Source organism: Limulus polyphemus, unplaced genomic scaffold (genome assembly GCF_000517525.1).
Source record: "Limulus polyphemus unplaced genomic scaffold, Limulus_polyphemus-2.1.2 Scaffold265, whole genome shotgun sequence".
Taxonomy (NCBI): Eukaryota; Metazoa; Arthropoda; class Merostomata; order Xiphosura; family Limulidae; genus Limulus; species Limulus polyphemus.
Window position 1 is genome coordinate 393,276 of NW_013665875.1, and position 6,760 is coordinate 400,035.

Below are 6,760 nucleotides of genomic sequence, written 5' to 3' on the forward strand. Positions count from 1 at the left end.
GTTCTTTGTTTAAAATGACTGTGTTTTTAATAGATATACTATGGTTTTTTGAGTTGCAATGGCGGAAAACATGGGACGTTTTTATATTGTGTTCTGTGAATCTGGTTTCCAATAAACTGAAGGGCTTATGACGCTACAAATCCGGGTTCGATACACATGGGGCACATCAAAAATAGGCTATTATGTATCTTTATGTTTGAAAAAGAGATTGAATGGTTTTAGCAATTGATTTTTATGCTGATACAACAGGGTAAGTAGCACATGCTGTTTACTAAACGTATTACACGTTGTTTACGAAACGTATTACAGAAACAACAGATTATTTACAGCCACATTTGGTTTTGGTTTTAGAAGATTCAAAAGTTTTATGAAAAAATTTTAAACAAACCGATCCAGTCATCTTATATTTAAAAGAAGACATGGGTCACCTATTTAGTTCGTATGTTAAATTTTTTGAAACAATGGAAAATAATGAGGGTTTGATAAAATGAATTATTTTAAAAAACCAACGTTTTGTTCAAATGATTTATTGATTGAATACAAGGTTGTTATATTTAGAAAGAAAATTTTTCTCAGGGAATTTAATGTTTTCTTTATAATTTTATCCGTTTAAATAGTCTTAAATAAGTTTTAAACAAAAATAGATTTGTTTACGAAGGTTATAATGATATTTTTACTTGGTAATCTGAAAACAAGAAAAATTACGTTTTCATCAGGGAATGTCTCAAAAAGTAAGAGTTTTTAGTAGAAAAAAAATTATCTGATAAAGCTTGCCATAATATAATATATATATATATATATATATAAGTAAGAAAAATGCGAAGGTGATAAAATAAAGAAATCAGATTTTTGTAGATAAATCACCTTAAAAAACTATGGTTGTATTTTATTTCCTTGTAGCAATAGTTGAAAAACTTCAAGATTTCTATGCGAACAACAGAACCTGTAATATACATTATGCTGAAAGCCTAGTTTCACTAAGATAAAAGAACTCTTGTTTAGAAAAAAGTGATAGCTTAAAACGTCGCTAAGGAAATAAAATACAACCATAGTTTCAATGTGATTTATCATCACTAATATATACTTTTATTAATCATTAATTAATGTCAACTGACTCACTAAAAATAATTCAAATATAATTTATGAGCAAAATGCATCTGTAACGGTTAATTTCTTTTTCATTAGACTAAATATTTAATTTGAAATTTATTTATAAGAAAAGACATATTGTGAACATTATATCAATTAAATAAAACAATTATTATCGGTAATTTGTTTTTATAACACCATAAAGTATTCAAACAAAACTATTTCTTCCATCCAACATCAAATAAACCAAAATAAAAAATACAATGTATCGCTGTAAAAAAAATATAAATATTGTATTGGTAGACATACTTATTCATTTAACTTTCATACTTTTCCATATCAGAAAGTATAAAAATTGAAGGATTTTTGTGAACTTTTAAGATATTATCCTGAGCTATTTCAGTATCAGAGTTTGTAGTTATATTTTTAAAACTTCCTTATTTCTACTTGAACAATATAACCTGTAATATTCGTTATGCTGGAAGTCTTAAGATGAAAGAGTCTTTGCTCGTTTGTTTTTTGCTTCAGCAACATGTTACTTATTGAAAACAACATATAGTACAAACCTTAATAATTACACAATACAGTTATTACTGTAAAACGTATAGAATAATATTATACAACATCATCTTTTGTCAGAAATATCTTGTAACAATAGAAACATTAACAGTGTTTAACTTTTTTCATTAAAAGAAAACCTCAAAGTTTTTATATTATTGTTTCATTCTTTGGAAGACTGCACATGTTCAACTCTTAAAAAACGCATTTCAAAATCTGTGTTTTATTTCAAATCAAATAGTTTGTATAGTTCACAACTTCAAGATCTTACACATATATATATAGCGATTCGCCGATAAACTAACCTATACCAGATCATACACATTATATTTACAACCGTGTTTTTTTCCAAAGGAGATCAATACAACTGGCACAGTCATAAAAGCTCTTAAACACTGCTTTTGGAAAACTGCTACCTTTCCTGACGTTTCTCCTCCGAAATGTTCTTTCAGTCTCTTTTCTTAGAAAAGTCGATATTCAGACTGATAAAAGGGTTTCTCTGTGAATCCCTTTATTTGGTGTCACGACTGAAAAGAAAAAAGAAAACAATGAAAAATTGCCACTAGAAACTAAATGTACTTTCTAATAACTTGAAATACAAAATTATTTAATTCCCAGTTGACAGTCATAAGAGCCATATTCTGTATGTACATACACGCACGTACATAAAATAGAATAAGACCTAAGCCATCATAAGTAATTAATATTTTATTCGAAAAAGTGTCGACTTTTTATGAAATTACTGTGCATTGATTTTTAGACATCTCTTTCTATTGGTCAAATTATTCGTATTAGCAATGAATCTTAAATATAGTAAACTATTATAACTTGATATTTACCCTAAATTATTTTGTATGCTTAGAGGGTTTATTTTTCTGTAATAGTTCACAGTTTTGATTTCTTGACTCGATTTTATATTTTATATACCTACACCTAACTGCATTACTTTAGTAATTTTAAGCTCCATTTTATTCCAAGTCTAAGGAACATCTATGTATAATTTAATTTAGTTACATGTGAAATATAAATTAAATTAATCAACAATTGTTTGTTTGTTTGTTGTTAAGTACAAACTATACAATGGGCTATTTGTATTTTTCTCTTATCTGATTGGTAGATAGTCCATTATGCTTGGTTTAATTGACGTTTGATTCATTCCTGTAGCTTTTAATTTTCTTCATATTTGTCTAAGGCCCTGAATTAACACTAAATTAAAACACCCACTAATTTTGAATTTTAATCATACATTTTCTTTAGATGAAAATTTTTCTAATCTTCACTTGTTTAAATAATTATTCTAGTTTTGTTCATAATATCATATAAAGTGTATTTTCACAATAGATAACTTCAAAAATCTAAGACATTAGCCAAATTATCAACTTTTGACTAAGAATTGAGAAACTAAAGTTAAAGGACTGGTGGAATCCTACTTAGATTTATATGGTTTTACAAATACACAATTTCAACATATCCTACTATTAATTAATTAAAACACTCTGAACACATTTAAATGTTATAGTTGTTACAATATTAGTTAATATTCGTATTTGTAGATCAGTTCGAGTATGAACTGTTACAACTAGTCTGCTAAATTATTTAAAATAGTTAATTGCAATCACTTCATTTATATGATGAAGGTAGCCCGTCACATGAATATATATATATGGATGATGTTTTTAAATATAGATGTATAGTAATCATTTTCAAAAGTCTTATATAATAATTCTACATTCATATTCTTTATGCAACACAAAATATACCCAACAGTTTTCTGTTTATTGGAACTTACATATCTTAATTTTCATAACAAGATTGTCTAAAAAATATTCAATTTCTTAAGAATGTTATACTTAATTCACTTTAAAATGGGATTTAATAGGATTTTTTTCCCATGTACTGTTCATGAGGCCTGGGCAAGTGATATTGCTGCTATGCAATACTACACTTTGTGCAAGGGTATTTATAGCAGTGATCTTCAGTGGTCGTTCAGGTGATATCTAAGGGTTATGACTTCACCTATATTGAAATAAGAATAATCAATCACAAGTAGTACTAGGACATTGCTCTAGTAAATACGACGAAATGCGGATTTAAGCTATACGGAACATGATCTTGATAGTAAGATATCCTAGTAAGTGTGACAGCCTGCCTTTTAAAAAACACATAGATAATTTTCGTTTGTGTTTTACGTCTGTTGTAATAAAGATTGCTCAAAATACATATATAATCTTCGTTTGTGTTTTACGTCTGTCGTAATAAAGATTTCTCAAAACACATAAATAATCTTCGTTTGTGTTTTACGTCTGTCGTAATAAAGATTTCTCAAAACACATAAATAATCTTCGTTTGTGTTTTACGTCTGTTGCAATAAAACTTGATCATTAAACACTTCACTTTACGTCCAGTTTATTATTTCATACAATATCACGACTCCGTTTAGCATTATTTCTAATCAGTGCCTTCACCAAATCTCCTATTATTAAGCAGACTTATTTCCGTGCTCTAGGGTTAACTCGCATTTAACTGAACATACCACACAAGAACAAAACCTTTTCGCATTATTGCGTTATCGTATTTGTAATCATAAATTTTCAAATTTCGTCTTAATTCCTATAAGATGTGATTAATTGTCATGAGACGAGCAATATTCACTAGTCTTTACATACGACGTTATGCTTCATAAGTCAGCTGTTTAGTGGAGTCCACTGAACTCTACCTCAGCCATGGGTAAGTTAAAACGCTTAACGTTAATTTTCGTATGTTATAAGAACAAAAGATTTACTAACGTAGCATAAAACAGTCATAACTATAATATAGAGCGAAAAAGTATAGAAGAAAAATGAACAACGAACTAACGATATCCATACATAGTGTAAGTATTGAATAGAACAGAACACATAAAAAATTCGAACATGATTAAACAACAGTGTCAGCAATATCGTTGACAACTGATAATTTTTAGTAGAGTTTGACTATAACGTTCAAATATACTTGGAGATAGAATTCAATGAAATAACAAAGAACCTTTGAAACAATAAACCAGTAGCCTTGGTTACAATTTTCGTGGTGGTTGCCAAGTTCTATCTCCACAAAGTGAAACACAGCTGAGGATTGCAGAGTTTAGCGAACTATCTTAACTCTCGAATTACCAATTTCTTGCTATATCATTGTCTAGGGGGGGGGGTCCATACATTGCATCATACACAATATTAATTACTGGGATGAAATGCAATATTGATTATATTCTTATATTTATTTTTTTGTTTGTGTCATATGTGTAACCAACAAAGTCATAGACCCATAAGCAAGATAATAAAATATATTTAAAAGGTGGATGGGATCCGAACTCCATCGGCAGTTCTAGGTTACTCTTAGGTTTGTTTGTTTGTTTTGAATTTAGCGCAAAGCTGCACGAGGGCTATCTGCGCAAACCATCCCTAATTTAGCAGTGTAAGACTAGAGGGAAGGCAGCTAGTCATCACCACCCACCGCCATCTCATGGGCTACTCTTTTACCAATGAATAGTGGGATCGACCGTTACATTATAACGCCCTCACGGCTGAAAGGGCGAGCATGTTAAGTGTGACGGAGGATCGAACCCACGACCCGCAGATTACGAGCCGAGTGCCCTAACCACCTGGCCATGCCGGGCCTACTCTTAGGTGATTGTGTAATTTCTAGTCGTATGTTTACCAGAAAATATATGTATAGTGTTTATAAATAAGTTATATTTAAAATGAAATTCCAATGCAAGCAAACACAAACCATACTTGTGGAACTAGAGTTTACTCTCAAATATTTTTTTACTCAAAATAAAAATTCTGAGATACGAACAAATATTATAACAACTAAACTAAAAGTCGTATTATTGTGTATTTAGACTTTTGTTCTATTTCCCAAAAACCTGGAAAGTCATGTTAAAGGACTTTCTTTTTACTTGAAATCATAAATAAAAAAAGAAAAGATTTGTGACAAGAGAACCAGTAAAATTTATTACCAGCAGATGGTTTGTTAAAGATCATAAATAAAGAAAAAAATTGTGTTTCTATACCCAAGTCTTGGTTTATAACTTTCTTTTCTATGCTTTCCTGAATTTAGACAGAGACCATGGCAGTAAACCAGTCAACCAACGACATCAGTTCCCTGCAAACCTTCATGAGATCCACAAAAGCTGCTTTTTATTGGGCTATTAGGTTGGTCGTGGGCGACAGGTATTCCTGAAAATTCCACTGCGATAAAGTCATTTCCAGAAGGATATTAATTAAACACGGTTGAGTTAGAATGCAGTACGCGAGTCACCAATGACATATTGCACGAAAAAAATAGTTGGTCACCAGTTCTAGATCATTCGGTTCTTTAAACTCGCAACAGATATGAAAGAAATACTTTTATATATTTTTTTAAAACAACAGATAGTCCAATGTTTCATATAGTCCAAAAATACAATGTACTTTTATTATATGTGTGTACAGAAAAATAAGTAAACTACAGATTAATAAAACATAATTCTAACAGATAAAATACCTTGAATCAGCTGTTTATCTGTTGTTATTTCTAATTATTTATATGCTCTTTGTGACTTATGTGCTAATTTTAACACATTTTTAAGTTTTAATGTGCATTATTTCTCAACGTTAGAATTAAACTCTGTGCATTGTACTGTCTATACTAGAACAAATATATATTCAGTTACGTTAATTTTTATAATTATAGTATTAAACACCGTTTTGTACTGCGGTAGGTCAGCCTAAAAACAAACCAATCAGACACTGTTCCATTGAAATTTGGAATTATATTCCACATATTTACACCATCTGTGAAAAGTAACCAATTTTATCTGTTACAGTTACAGATCAAACGTCATTTTATTTTGTTTTTTAATTATATTTTGTCATTACGAAATACACGTCTGAGCCCCAAGAGCCTTTCTACAAAGATTAACGTTCTGATCACAAAGTTTCTTTATTCCTAAGTGCTTTACAAGACACATAGTTTGGTCTCTATTTAAATCAAAATGTTTTGATTTTTAAACAAGAATTTGCACACGATACTATATGGTATCAACTACGTCGTCGACTGTTTATAATCCTTACTATATTCATTGTATAGACTT

The 6,760-nt window shown here is 29.7% G+C and overlaps 1 long non-coding RNA gene across 1 annotated transcript in view; it reads left to right on the top strand.

Annotated features, from left to right (window-relative positions):
• The window catches only part of LOC111085180, an 81,661-nt gene extending 75,484 nt beyond the window's left edge, over positions 1-6,177 (top strand). Inside the window, exon 2 of the long non-coding RNA XR_002610021.1 lies at positions 5,746-6,177. This is a non-coding gene — a long non-coding RNA (uncharacterized LOC111085180). The remainder of the gene's footprint in view (positions 1-5,745) is intronic.
• The last annotated feature ends 583 nt before the right edge of the window (positions 6,178-6,760 follow it).